The sequence below is a fragment of the Leguminivora glycinivorella genome, chromosome Z (assembly GCF_023078275.1).
Source record: "Leguminivora glycinivorella isolate SPB_JAAS2020 chromosome Z, LegGlyc_1.1, whole genome shotgun sequence".
In the NCBI taxonomy this organism is placed as follows: domain Eukaryota; kingdom Metazoa; phylum Arthropoda; class Insecta; order Lepidoptera; family Tortricidae; genus Leguminivora; species Leguminivora glycinivorella.
In genome coordinates this window covers 42,104,324-42,119,937 of record NC_062998.1, presented here as the reverse complement: position 1 = coordinate 42,119,937, position 15,614 = coordinate 42,104,324, and the positions used below count along the sequence as shown (strand labels likewise).

Genomic DNA, 15,614 nt, shown 5'->3' with positions numbered 1-15,614 from the left:
GATACTGAGGTAACATTAAACTATAAAAGGCTTTTTATAGGGGAATCGTATCTGTAAGAATAGTCAGGGCTGTTCAACTTTACCAACTAGATGCCATGGCCACGCATCGCAAGTGGGCTCAAGCTCAAACCTTGGCTCAAACTACCTAAACCTCTTGAGTTACCAATCACAATACGTGGCTTGTGTGCTCTGTAGGGCAATCATGGTCGCGCGATAGATGATAAAACATCGGGCCGTCCCTATCGAACTTACAAATAGTGCGATAGGGACGGCCTGCTATTTTATCATTTATCGCGCGACCATAATTGCCTGCCTGGGCACTATATGTATAGAACAGACTGAGGGGGTACGAGTATGAAAACATCTTTTAAATTATTTTAAATTAGAATTCCTGTTTAACGAAAAACGTATAAAGGACCGAAAACAGCAACCCTTGAAACTAATACTCGTAACGGTGATAGTACCTACCTACACTAAGGGCTATTTGGTGAAAGATTTGGGGGATACCCCCATTTGCCAGAAATTCATTTGCCATAATTTTATTTGCCACCCTATTCAACAATCATAATATTGTTTCTCATAACATCTACTATATTAATCTAGTGCCAGAAACTTTGTTTCCCATAAAGTCAGTTTCCATAATGTCATTTGTCAGAATCATCGAAATCCGTAATTACCACATTCCATACCATCATTTGTCATACAAATTAGCGTCCAGAAAAGTCAATTTCCATAATGTGCTTTGGCAGAATCGAAAACTACTATAATAGGTACTAGAAGGACTAGAGAATGAAACTGCTATCAGAAAGTAGGTTAGGTTAGGTTAGAACTGTGACCCCCTGGAAAATGAAACTGCTATCAGAAAGTAGGTTAGGTTAGGTTAGAACTGTGAACCTCTGGAAAAGGAAACTGCTTGAAAAGTAGGTTAGGTTAGGTTAGAACTGTGACCCCCGGAAAATGAAAATACTATCAGACAGTAGGTTAGGTTAGGTTAGAACTGCGACCCCTGGAAAATGAAACTGCTTTCAGAAAGTAGGTTAGGTTAGGTTAGAACTGTGACCCCTGGAGAATGAAACTGCTGGATAAGTAGGTTAGGTTAGGTTAGAACTGTGACCCCTGGAAAATGAAACTGCTATCAGAAAGTAGGTTAGGTTAGGTAATAATATGGGCAACAATTAATATGGCAATAATTGCTTATGGCGTTTGAATATTCTATGAAACCATATTATTGCACTTAATAATATGGCTAACAAATAGTATGGCATTGTATGATTATGGAAGGTAATATTCGGATAAACAACGAGTATGTCATATGATTTTTATGGTAAACAAATCATTCGGGCAAATGAAATTCAGGCAAGTTAGATTCGGGCAAATGAATATTATGTTAAATGACTGTCGGGCAAACAATAGACAACCGTAAGAAATAAGTTTCATTACTTACATTTATATCTAACTAGCTTTTTCCCACGGCTTCGCTCGCGTTAAATTCGAAAATTGCTGAGTGCTCCATACAAACTTTCACCCGCCATTTTAGGGAAGTGGGGGGTTAGAAAGAGACAAAAAGTAGCCTATGTCACTCTCCATCCCTTCAACTATCTCCCCCTGAAAAATCACGTCAATACGTCGCTCCGTTTTGCCGTGAAAGACGGACAAACAGACTCACACACTTTCCCATTTATAATATTATTGATATTACTATGGACTATGGATATGGACTATGGACTATGGACTATGGACTGACTATTTCTGATAGACTGTCACAATCTGACTTGCCCTTACTTACGCGACATACGTCTACTGGATACATATTTATTATAATTTTTAAATAGGGAAAGCTAGGAAAAGCCAGCACGTAGGTACCTAAGTGGACATAGTGCGATCTGTTTTATTTCTGTCAGTAGTATTATATAAAGTAAGATGTAGGTATTCTTTAAAATCCTTAGGTAGTTTAATTAAGGAAAATAATAAAAAGCCACCCGAAGTTTATGTCCCCTCAATAAATACCAAAATACATTAACATGCGTGATACACTACGGCAATGTGCGTCGGCCCATACTAAGTAATAGAAGTAATATGTTTCTGCCCGATGCGTTCAGTTTTCGCGGTTAGGCTCGTTGGAGAAGTATAGTAAAACACGTACGAATTTATGTAACAAAGAAAGCGACCCCTGTGTTACACGTAAGGTTGTGTAAGACCAAGTACCTACATAATATATCATATGAATGCAGCATCTGTTTCATGTTATGACATAACAATGGTCAAATAAAAGCAGGGCACGAAAATAGAGCCACTGCGTATTGACAAGGTCGATTTGAGTATTGGCGTCGATAAACTTTTTGCTTAGTTTTTATGGCGGAAGCTAGATAATTTCTTTAATTTTAACATTAAGGTTCATATTACATATAATACATACTAGTACCCTTGCTAGTACCTATATAGAGGTATACATTTTATAAACTTCAAAACTAAAAACAATTTGGCGACAAATCTGGCTTCGTTGAGTCGTATGGATCTTGTTATAGTATGAATTTTCTGAGATGAATTTTTGGGTTTTGCCGTAATCTGTTAAACAAAAGCCCTTGTTTCTATTATTCACAGCGGCTAGCTCCCGTTTCCACAGCACGTGCTAAAGTCTCAGTGTAGTTAAAAAGCAACTATCGTGATAACAATAAGGTTCAAATTTATGAAACAGTTTACAGTATGCAGGTAACTTTTTTTGAAGATGACAAAACGTGTTATCTCCGAAAGGGCTTTTTATGGATTTGAACCTTATTGTTATCATGATAGTTGCTTTTTAACTACACTGAGACTTTAGCAAGTGCTGTGGAAACGGGAGCTAGCCGCTGTGAATAATAGAAACAAAGTCTTTTGTTTAACAGATTACGGCACAACCCAAAAATTCATCTCAGAAAATTTATACTATAGTCGGATTTGGTAGTTAGCCGCGTAACTTTCGAAACACAACACCCTTCGGCCAGAAGTCGGCTCGATGGTCTCCCAGCGTGTTATCTCAATTGATATTTGGCAGCGTGATTATTTTTTTTTCCGACTGATAAGCATGTACTTATCGTCATACCTAATTAAATTAATTTACAGAAAACTGTTACAAATTATACAACATATTATAAAATAAGTAGGTACCTAAACCTTCCTCTAGAATGACTCTAATCCATACTCCATTTATTATAAATGGGAAAGTGTGTGTGTCTGTTTGTTTGTCCGTCTTTCACAGCAAAACGGAGCGATGAATTGACGTGATTTTTTAAGTGGAGATAGCTGAAGGGATGGAGAGTGACATAGGCGACTTTTTGTCTCTTTCTAACCCCTCACTTCCCTAAAATGGGGGTGAAAGTTTGTATGGAGCATTCAGCAATTTTCGAATTTAACGCGAGCGAAGCCGTGGGCAAAAGCTAGTTATTTATAGATTAAAACCGCATGACTATCAGTTTTTGAGTTTATTACGAACATACAATCAAGCAGACAAACAGCAAGACGGGGCGGTAGATTTGTGTTGTGATAGTGATAAATAAATAAATAAAATAAATATTAAAGGACTTCTTACACATATTGATTAAGTAGGTAAGCTCAAGAAGGCCTGTGTAGTGGGTACTCAGACTCAGACAACGATCAACAAAAACACACTCACAAATAAATGTGCTCATCGCACAAATAAATGCCCTTACCGGGATTCGAACAAAGGACCGCGGCTTAGCAGGGAGGGACCCGTTAGGCCAGACCGATCGTGATCCGGATTCCCGAGCAACATGTGATAACAGCGATACTGTTTCACACTTTACTATCATCAGTCTTCCTGGCACCGCTTCGATCTTTATTTGGATTAACGTTGTTTACATTTCAGTTACGTGTCGTTTGACGGGCAACGAGGTCAAAGAGAGCAAATTATCTTGTAAACCATTAAGTGTAGGCAAAACATACTATTAGGCTACGATTAAGTAGGTAACCCACAGAACTTCGTCGCTCTTAGTGCGTCTTCACATTATCCGATCCGATATCGGATATCGAAAGGATTTCAAAGGCAAAAATCAAAGATGGCGGCTTCAATGTACGTGATATCAGTCCTACATCCAATATCGGATCGGATAATGTGAAAACGCACTTAGAATCAAAAACATTGAGTTGGGTCCAAATATGAGGAAAAAAAATTTTTGGGAAAAATATTTTGTGAAAAAATATTATTGATCAAATAAGGACAGTGTTTCTGTTTTAGAAGTATTTCGATAATCTCATCATCATCATATTACTTATTTAAGAGCCAGGCTCTTGTCTGTGGAGTAAGCACCATTCCGTTCTTTTCTCTGTCGCCTTTTTGAGGTTTTGAGGTCCTGATACGTCACTACGTTGCACGTTGGTCTTCTCTTTAAGTTGGTCTAAAAACGCACGCCTCGGTCTTCCCCTGCCTCTCCTCTTTTCTATTCGCCCTTCGATTATTGATTTTATGTAAGTATCGTGCCGTATCAGGTGCTCCAACATGTTTCCCCTTCTATTTTCAATTGTTGTTAGCAGATATCTCTTCTCCTCGACTTGCTCCAATACTTGTTAATTTGTTTTTCTCTCTTTCCAGCTTATACCTTCTATTCTTCTTCACGTCCACATTTCAAAAGCGTTCAGTCTGATAATCTATTAATGTTTAATTAGTTAGGCCTGATCAGCGCCGGCCCGTGCACTCGATCAGGGTAGAGCGAGTTTGAGTTTCGGCGCCCTTGGGAAGAAGTTTCAACGCAGATAAAAAAATCGCGAGCGTAGCGAGCGCGAAATTTTTTTCATAGTAATGCCGTAATTTAACGCAATACAGAATTTATGGATTTCATCATACAGAGTATATACGTAAGGGACAAAGCGCGGAATTTTTCCTAAAAGATAACTGAAATAAATTGTAAGCGCGAGCGAAGCAAGCGCGATTTTTCTTCTATTGACGCAATTTATTAAGACTCAACCCGCTAGCGGGGAAGCAGCGAGTTTCCAAGTTTTGATCAACTGCAGAGTTGCGGTCTTTGGCATATTTTGGGGTATTTTGACTTCACAGGGCGCCTATGTTCCCGTCTTTTAGGCCTTATATTTCGCCAGCACTATTATTTTTATATTACTAAGAGTTATAATTAAGACATTAACTGCGAACTCGATCGTCTCCGTTAGGATGCCCATTTCGGTAATTTGCCACTAAGTGCCCTTCGGGATCTTAGTCCTTTGAAGTTCGCTCATCTCCTGTGACTCACAAAATTGTGCCTCTCTGAGACTTTTCGCGCCTTTGGCTTTATGAGGCACTCCGCTTTGGACTATCGGATAGACTCATATTTTTGCATTTGGATAACGACGTAAGCTTTGTCGTTGGGCCGCACAACAATGATTAGTCAAGGGCTGGAATCCTCATTTTACGGCGCCCTAGCAACAGCGCCCTTATGAATGTTGGTATATGTTGGCTACGTGGTGCAACTTTCCACTTAATCTGAATTACAAATCTAGATTTTCAATAGTTGTATTAATTCCTGACTCCTCTCGCCATTTTGTGATATGTGCGCGCCCACGCAATGTATAATTTTTTGTATGGATTTTTCCACATTCTTGATTTTGGCGCCCCCTTACCATGTGGCGCCTAGAGCGGCCGCTCCACTCGCTCTACCCTTAATCCGGCCCTGGGCCTGATTTAGACGGCGTGCGAACTCGCATGCGATTTTATTAACATTGCGGGCTGTTGAGTGAGGTTAGATTAATTTTGCACAGCCATCAAATACCGCAATGTAATAAAACTCGTATGCGAGTTCTCGCACCGTCTAAATGGGGCCTTACTCAGCTTTGTTTTGTTTTTATTAGGCAATGCAACTGAAAATTCGTAACTTCCACTCTTTTTTGCATGGATGTACCGAACGTCCTGTCATTGATAAAATGCGTTTGGTTCGAATTCGATCGTTTGGATCTTGAAAGAAAATAAAAATTGATTGATAGGTAAGGTAGAGTCTATTCGGAAAGAGAAGAGTCGAGGAATATATTGGACCCCATACACTACCGGCGCCACCGTCTATGCAAAACGGTTTGCAACTTTGCATGTGGCGACTATTTTGACCATCTTGACAGAATAGATCCAGCCCCAACTTTGTCCTCTCATGTAGACCGGTTTTGTTAATCTGATACGGACGACTTTCTAGCCGGGTGATAAGGTTCAATTTAGTATGGCAAAAAATGTGTGAACTCTGTCCCTATTACAAGTCCCTGTTTTGTACATATTGGTAAAAGCGTTTTATCAAGATTTTAAAATATTCGATGTTTGATTTTATTCAGTCTTCAATTCACCTGTTCTGGTACCTAATCATATTTATTTCATATAGTTTTAGGTATTACAAAAATTAAACAATTATTGTACGTAGCTAATTGAATAATATAAATTATATAGAAATTATTTTGACGTATGGCTGACGTAGCTACTTTCTAAAAGTTGGAAAAAACGCTCCATAAATGTCAAACTAAAAGTTAAAGGCATTAGTTTAGTTACAGTTTTCCTGATAATTATTATATTTTTGAACCATCGCGAAGGTCGATGAGCAACTTAAAGACAAATGTATTTACTTCTTCAGTGATCATTTGTACAATTGATAATCAGTGATTGTTTTAATTGGACATAAAGCGGTTTTTGTATAGTTTCAGTGCGTTGTAAACATTTTAAATTAATTATTCAAAGCAAAGGTTACTGATAGTCATTGAAATTATGTGTATCGCTTTATCCTTGTTCGGTTAAGTAATTATTAAAATGCAGCCCTTAGTCTCCCCTGTTGGTAAGTAAATTTGTGTTTCTTATCATACTCAGTTCCCTTTGTTTTGTTCTGCTGGCCAAAACTGACATATATAGCTTTGTACAGCGATGTCACACAATTTTTATTTCTGTTGTGTGCAGAAGATCTAAATGTGCCTTTTATTAGTGTGCAGAAGATCTAAATGTGCCTTTCAAGTTTGTTTGCAAATGAATATAATTATTATAGAAAAACTGTCACAATAGTAGCCACTTAGGACAATGTGGAGAAACAAATGTTGTTAATAGGTATATTAGGTATACATGATTAATACTAACCACCTTATTCATAAACATTCACTAAAGTTATCAAGCTGATGAAGTTCGTTTGTCCCTTTCTATCACACCAATATGTCGGAAAGGGACAAACAAACATCATCGGCTTGATAACTTTAGTGAACGTTTATGAATAAGGGGGTTAAAGTAGTAAGTACTTGTCATTAATTTTTTTTTTTGTATGTATGGATCAGAAGTTGAAAATTGGGATAATTACCCCCATTTGCCAGAATTTCATTTGCCATAATTTTATTTGCCACCCTATTCAACAATCATAATATTGTTTCTCATAACATCTTATGCCATAATCATTGTTTACTATATTAATCAAGTGCCAGAAACTTTGTTTCCCATGAAGTCAGTTTCCATAATGTCAATTGTCAGAATCATCGAAATCAGTAATTACCACATTCCATACCATCATTTGTCATCCAAATTAGTGACCAGAAAAGTCAATTTCCATAATGTGATTTGGCAGAATCATCAAAATGCGTAATTATCACAGAGACGACACTACTAGAAGTACTAAAGAATGAATCTGCTATCAGAAAGTAGGTTAGGTTAGAGAACTGTGACCGCCTGGAAAATAAAACTGCTATCAGAAAGTAGGTTAGGTTAGATTAGAACTGTGACCCCTTGGAAAATGAAACTGCTATCAGAAAGTAGGTTAGGTTAGAACTGTGACCCCCTGGAAAATGAAACTGCTTGAAAAGTAGGTTAGGTTAGGTTAGAACTGTAACCCCCTGGAAAATGAAAATGCTATCAGAAAGTAGGTTAGGTTAGAACTGTGGCCCCCTGGAAAATGAAACTGCTTGAAAAGTAGGTTAGGTTAGAACTGTGACCCCCTGGAAAATGAAACTGCTATCAGAAAGTAGGTTAGTTAATAATATGGGCAACAATTAATATGGCAATAATTGCTTATGGCGTTTGAATATTATATTAAACCATATTATTGCACTTAATAATATGGCTAACAAATAGTATGGCATTGTATGATTATGGAAGGTAATGTTCGGATAAACAACCAGTTTGTCATACAATTTTTATGGTAAACAAATCATTCGCGCAAATGAAATTCAGGCAAGTTAGATTCGGGCATATGAATATTATGTTAAATGACTGTCGGGCAAACAATAGACAACCCTGAAAATTATGATGATTTCACAGTAGCATTATTTTTTAGTAATGTATATATGGTTTCTTATTTTAGGTTGCTATAGTAAAACCTTAAATATTGAGAAATTAAAGACATCGAATGGTACCTGTGGTCTGACAATAAATCATTTAATATAATTTTTACCGTTATGTATTAACCCGTTGTCTGATTGAGTAAAATAATTAACTTTGATATAAATATCTTAAATCTATCGCCTTATGTTAGGATCCTTATCAAACAAAGACAAAGGGTTAATCACATACATAATCACTACACTTGTTTTATAGCAAAGTCCCCCACTTTTCTGTCTGTGTGTCTGTATGTTTGCATGTTTTGACAAACTTAAAAACTACTGAATGGATTTTAATGCAGTTTTCACCTATAAATCAATTTTTGAGGAAGGTTTAAGCCAAAGAACTGCTTTAGATAGAAGAAACAAGTTCATCTGTTTGTATAGGGACCGAGTGTGTCAGATTTTGTACTGAAGTTGTTGCTTGACTGTGATTTTAAATATGTCTCAGGCCCTTGAGTGATCATAATTTTTGTGTTTTTGCAATTAAATATCACATAATGAGGCATTTTTAACGTTTTTGTTGACTTCAACATACAAAAAATGACACCAGAAAGCTGCAAGCTGTGATTAAAGACGGACAACTCAGTGGATTTTACTGAGTTTATTGACACACTAAGTAGATATGTTTGCTTGATCTACCGTATATATGACATCTGTGGTTTAAGCATATCATTTGTAAAAGTTTTAGATAACTTGATTGAACGTAGGACAATATGTGCTAAGGTGTTTTAATTAAATACACTATACTACTGAAAATGATTGAAAAACAAAACAATTCTTAGTGGGTTGCCTCTATTTTATTGGTCTCCAATAAAGTCCATCAGGATAACTATTTGTATTAAGGCTGCTTTCAAAAAAACGCCAAAAGAATGTAAAATTGATAGTTTTAGTCGGTGAAATACTACACTTTCCGTTATCCAATAGAATTATTTAATTCAGGTTCCAGTTAGAGCATCTTATTATCTTGATTTTTATAAGACTGGATTTTTGAAAACTAACTCACTAAATTTCTTATGAATTTTTCTCTTATGCACGTTTAGAAAAACGCACGTATAGAGCTGAATCAGTCGATCTTATTTGTAAAATTTGGACAATTTTGAATATTAAAACGGGTAAATTTATAATTCGTATATCCTGTACCACAATCATTTCAGACTAGATTTTTATTTTAAGTTTTTGAAAAAGAGTAAACTGGCCTAAGGCGAATTCAATTTTTTTCAGAAATTACCTAAAATTAAGTGACAATTTCTTTGAAAATCTACATCACATCGAAGTAAGTTTTGTACTAAATTAATCTGCAACGTTTACTTAAATTGCTGTTATGCCTTAGTGATTATAAATTGCTATTATTGATTTTTGCCAATTTTTTGAAAACGAGCCTTCACCGATACAATTATTACCACTTTTGGACATTTTCTCATATTTTGTTAGACCAAGTAGAAAAAGTCCTATAATGTGATATATATTTATAAACTACTCGCAAAGCCCTTTAATTTGATACCACACACGGTATGATCGAGCGCTCGGTTGCGATTTCACTATTTTTAACACGAAAGCCCTCTTAAGGATAACTTACTATACCCATGTTTGTGCTTTACTTTCCATGCGAAGGCAGGGCAGGTCACTTGTAACACTCTATTGGCACATTTACAAAAAATTTGACTTATTAAATAGATATGTTTAAACATAACTGCTGCCCACATTTTTCTTCTAATTATGTGGTGCTTTATTTCGTGCACTGCATAAAATATTTTAAGTACATATAGGCAACTAGCCTATTATTGACTTTGTACACAAGAAGAATAGGTATTTTGATCGGTTGGTAACATTTTAATGTTTTTCTTATTCTTTGTTGTGAGTATCCGAAAAGGTCACTTATTTTCATGTATGACTCAAGGAACTATTAAGTAACAGTTAAACAGTTGAACCCTGAGAGTTAAAGTGAAGATAGTTGCAGGGTTGGACAGTGACATAGGCTACTTTTTGTCTCTTTCTAACCCCCCACTTCACTAAAATGAGAGGTGGAAGTTTGTAATTTGTATGGAGCATTACGGAATTTTCGAATTTAACGCGAGCGAAACTGCGTGCAAAAAGCTAGTCAACTAATAATCAACTAATAACTAATAACAATATACCTACAGACAGAGTAGTGCCACACATTGGTACCCACTTGGTAGAGGTATATCTTAAAGATAAGAATACTGCAGATTTCTTATTTTTTTACATAGCATACATAACATTAGTCACCTTCCTATTTCTATATATTTATAAATAAAATAAATATAATATGTTACTCTTCGAAGGCTGCAAAACTATGACTCTTTATGTAACAAACATATGTACACATATATGAGTATGTTTTTATCTATAGAAGTGTGTACTGTATCGTCGCCTAGCACCCATAGTACAAGCTTTGCTTAGTTTGGGGCTAGGTTTATCTGTGTAAGGTGTCCCCCAATATTTATATTATATCAATTTGAGCGAGTAGCGTTCGACAAGACCTTACTTCATAGGATCATTTCTATAGTAAGCTCTCTCAGGCTATCACAATACGTGAGTTGACCCCATCCACGAAGATGAGTTGTGGCACAGAATATATAATAGTACAAGTACAGAAGGCCCATTGCTTTGATGTTCACGAAATGCCGCCTTTTAAATGCCTACAAAATTCTAACAAAGAAACGAGCCGCACGTGTGCAGCGTCGGACGATAGGGTTGCCTATGGATTAAAACGAATTAATACTCAGATAAAATGTTATACTATTATATTCCAGTTTTGGGTACTTTCTAGGTATATACATACAGTATATTTTTTTTGTTTAAGTCCCAACATCACATCAATAGTAGATATGTGTAAGACTGTCCTATTTTATTCGTGATGTCTATTTAACTAAGCATTATTAGCCATTCACACGCGGACATCGCATATAAAACTTAAAAAAAAAAACTCGCGACGTAAAGTAACAATAGAAATTGAGAACGCGCGCCACCCCTGATTAGCCTGCATGTACTGTACTTGTAGCGCGGCGATGGAATCGCGGAGTGAGCCGCCCCTGGTTGTGGTGTTGTGGTACGTGAGAGAGGCGGTGACTGTCGTCATCAGCCGTGTGTGTATGAGTATTTATCCTGTCAGATATTTTAAGTATGTGTAACATATTTTTCCGGGAATACCTCCTTTTTACACACAACTAGGTCCGAACTGAACAAAAATAAAATTATTAATGAAAAAACACACGCACACACGTAATCAGGCACTACCTATTGGCATTTACCATGTACGCCTGTACGCGATACGATATCTCGGCATGATACATGTGGGTATGGACCGGCCAGAAACTGTATCAATTACAGACAAGCTCGAATGCCACAGTGCCGCGCTGATTATGTGCTATACTAGTCAATTCAACCGGAGTGATGTGAAATAGTGCAGCTTAATCGAGCCTGTTGTACCATGGTCGAGAATATACCTCTGCAGCCCAATGGACAAGTTTGTAAATATCTTATAAATAGAGATGGGCCGAATACGGACTTTGCCGAATACGAATATTCGGCCGAACATTCGGTTCAGCTGTTACCGAACCGAACATTCGGCCGAATATTCGGTTCCGCCATATTTTAAATACTGGCTTGGAGTTAAAAACTTTTCAATCATTGTTAATGGGTACTAAGGCTCTTATTGTTCCTATAATTTAGTGCAGAAGAAAATTTTGGTTTTTGTTTCTTACACTACGTTATTTTCACTTTTTTACATAATTATTGTAGGTACTTATATTTTAACGCATTTTATCTCCCTTTGTTGGTTCCTTAAAATGCTGAAATAGAATGTCAGTATCCGATGAAAAACGAAACAACTTACGCTATTTATTTACTTTGTTTATTCGGTAAATATTCGGCAATTTAACCGAATTATTCGGCCGAATACGTACATCGAAAAACTTGCCGAATATGCCGAATACCGAATATTTACCGAATATTCGGCCCATCTCTACTTATAAACATTAAAGTTAGGCATAAGTAAATATGTTATGTACTTTGACTACATAAATCATGGACTCTACTTACGCGTTTCGTTATATCCAAACACTTGCGTGAACAAAAATATCTGAACATGACTCGTTTTACAGAATCCTGCAGGTCAAACTTATCATAAAAATACATAAAATTTGTAATTTTTTTCCATAATGTAAAAATTAATGTTATTATCATTAAGTAGGTATCCCACCATTCCCACCCCATGCTCTATTTTGATCAATGTTTTTTTCTATGTACTCCCGAACTCTTATTCATCATTTACAGGGTCGTGCATAGATCTTTATTAACCTTTATGTAACCATTACAACGCATTGTTATAATATAACGATACTGCGTGCGTGCGCGAGAAGCTGGCTCGAGCGCTGGCAGTGCAAAGTGTGAATTTCATGAAAGTTATTCTAGAAAACTAAAAACTAAGTGCATGGTCGTAGAAAAAGTATTGTATGCAACGGTGTTTAACTGAGTCAAAAAGTACTCGTGGCGTCTTTATTAACAATTTTCGGCTTCGCCTCAAATTGTTACCCACGCCACTCACCTTTTTTTTTACCTCTGTTAAACGCCAGTTGCATAAAATACTATTATTTTACTATAGAAAAATAATTGTTTTCTTCATACAAAGGACATCTTCAAAAATAGGGACACATGTGGGGACACATATATAAAATTACAAAATAACGACCCATTTCTCTACAATAATAAATTCTTTGACAATACTATTTTCCACCTGGTATGCCAAGGGATCATAGAGAGTCGGATACCGTTAAGGTTAGAGGAGTTTCCTCAATTCCTCATGAATCCGATATCGATAATTTTACTTAAAAACTCAATAATCAATATGCTTAACAAACATAACGAAGAAAACAAATCTCCTAACATGAAGCTATGCGTGGTTGAGGAGTTTCGTTCTGATCATCATCAGCAGTGCCACTGCACCAAATGTCACTGTTCTGAACGTAAATGCATGCTGTTCTTATAAAAAAACCAAAGTCATTGTAAGTATGCCGTTCAGATTTGAGGAGTTCTGTTCTAATCATCATTAGCAGTGCCAATGCACCAAATGTCACTGTTCTGAGCGTAAATGCAAACTGGGCTCTGATAAAATAGGACCAATCTGTATGGACATACCTACATACAATCAATTAAAAAAAAATTGGTCCCGTAACGACGGAGATATCAAATAACAAACATTAAAAAAAAAGAAAAAAACAAAAAATACAGAGGAATTGAGATGAGAACCCCCTTCCTTGAGATATGGGCGGGGTTAATAGTTATTTGTTATACAAGGGGGCAAAGTTGTATTTTAACGCCGAGTGTGGAATTGAAAAACGAGCAAGTGAAAGGATAGAATCCTGAACTTGCGAGTTTTTTAACACATGAGAAGTAAAATACATTTGCACCCGAGTGTAACACAAAACTTTTCCCCTCACTATAGCGAGGAAACTACAACGCAAAAAATGCGTTTATCACTGCTTCCAGTAGTTCCACAGGTGGTAAATCATCTTAATTCCTTGATTCACCTACTGTTATCAATTTTAAAGCAGTTAATTTGACTTTATTCAAGGCCAAATTACTTTACCCACTAGTGGATAAAATGCGTTTTTACCCGCTGGCATTAAAGGACAAAACACGCGTTTCCCACCTATAGTGAGGGGAAAAAATTATAATACATCTGTAATTTACTACTGATATTTACGTTAGTATATAATATTATTGTGTTAGTGTTGAAGCTCAGTGATTCAAGGATAGCGTTGCCGTCATGTAAGTGCGTATTCACATTATCCGATCCGATATCGGAGGACTGTAGGACTTGTAGGACCGATATCCTATTGAAGCCGCCATCTTTGATTTTTGCTTTTGAAATCCTTCCGACATCCGACTTATTGGATCGGATAATGTGAAAACGCACTAACAGTAATAACAGAATTCTCCATATTTCGTACTAGTACATTATGTAATACTATAAATACTAGCGACTAGGCTTCGTACATAATAAGTTTTCCGCGCCATAAGGGGGCGTCCATTAATCACGTCATACCGTATAGGGAGGGGTCTTGGAAAAATCACCATCATGTTTTTTTTTTGTTCCTGTGTGATACACTGTATTTATAGTTAGGTAAAGAAAAAATCATATTTCTGAGCTATTTTTTATATCAACTTGTGTAAGTACATAACCAGACTGTCAAAACCTGCATGAGCTGAGATTCGCGCGCGGTAATTTGCCTCGCAGTTGGCACTTGCGTTGTGCAGACAAAGAGCTGTATGCAGTCGCTTATTTTTTATGTCATCGCGGACTTTTTTGTAAACCTATAAGAGAGACAATTTCAGGCAACGTTTTCGATTACAGATCTAAGCAAGCGGGATTTTGTCCGATTCGATTAGCAAATATCGTCATATTTCAACCAATTCACCCTAAATCTTAACAAATTATATACCTAAACCTTCTTCTAGAATCACTCTATTCATAGATGAAAAACATGAAAATCAGATCAGTAGGTTGTTAAGTTTATACACTCACACAGACACACATGCAGGCATGGCGAGGGTCTTTGTTTTATAAGGTGTTGTGATAGTGATGACGACACCGTTATCCTAACCTAGGAGACCCAAACTTATTTTTATTTTATTTTTCTTTATTGGGGAAAAAAAATATACAGACCAATAATATTTACAGACAAGTTATAAAATCTTACTTATAGCCTACATCCTAACACAATTCCCATTAGACTTATATTGACTACTAGCGACCCGCCCCGGCTTCGCACGGGTACTATACCTACATGTAAACCTTCCTCTAAAATTACTCTATCTATAAAAAAACCGCATCAAAATCCGTTGCATAGTTTTAAAGATTTAAGCATACATAGGGACATAGGGACAGAGAAAGCGACTTTGTTTTATACTATGTAGTGATTGACCGGGATATAGACCGTGATTTCCTTTTTGATTTTTGTCGAGCTCACGATATTTCGACCCAGTTGCATGCATCATGATCACGGAAAACTCCAACACACATCGACATTGACAAAAATCGAAAAGGTAATCACGGTCTACAATATCCCGGTCAATATAAGTCTAATGAAAATAACCGTGAATCATTCAAAACTCTTACAATTCCCACTACTAACTTACGTAAGTCCCACTTTGTCGATTGCTATAAAGCCGCTTTGTCGGTTTATTCATATGAAGATACATAAATCTTGGAACGTTTCACCTTAGTTCATAATCCTGTGCTAACTTTTTTTCACGGAAACGTTTGAATCGTATGATCGTGTCAT

The 15,614-nt window shown here is 36.5% G+C and overlaps 1 non-coding gene across 1 annotated transcript; it reads left to right on the top strand.

Moving 5' to 3' along the window:
• Positions 1-10,803: 10,803 nt before the first annotated feature.
• Positions 10,804-10,895, top strand: LOC125241981. Its single transcript, XR_007178811.1, has one exon. It is a non-coding gene; the product is annotated as a small nucleolar RNA U3 (small nucleolar RNA).
• Positions 10,896-15,614: the final 4,719 nt, after the last annotated feature.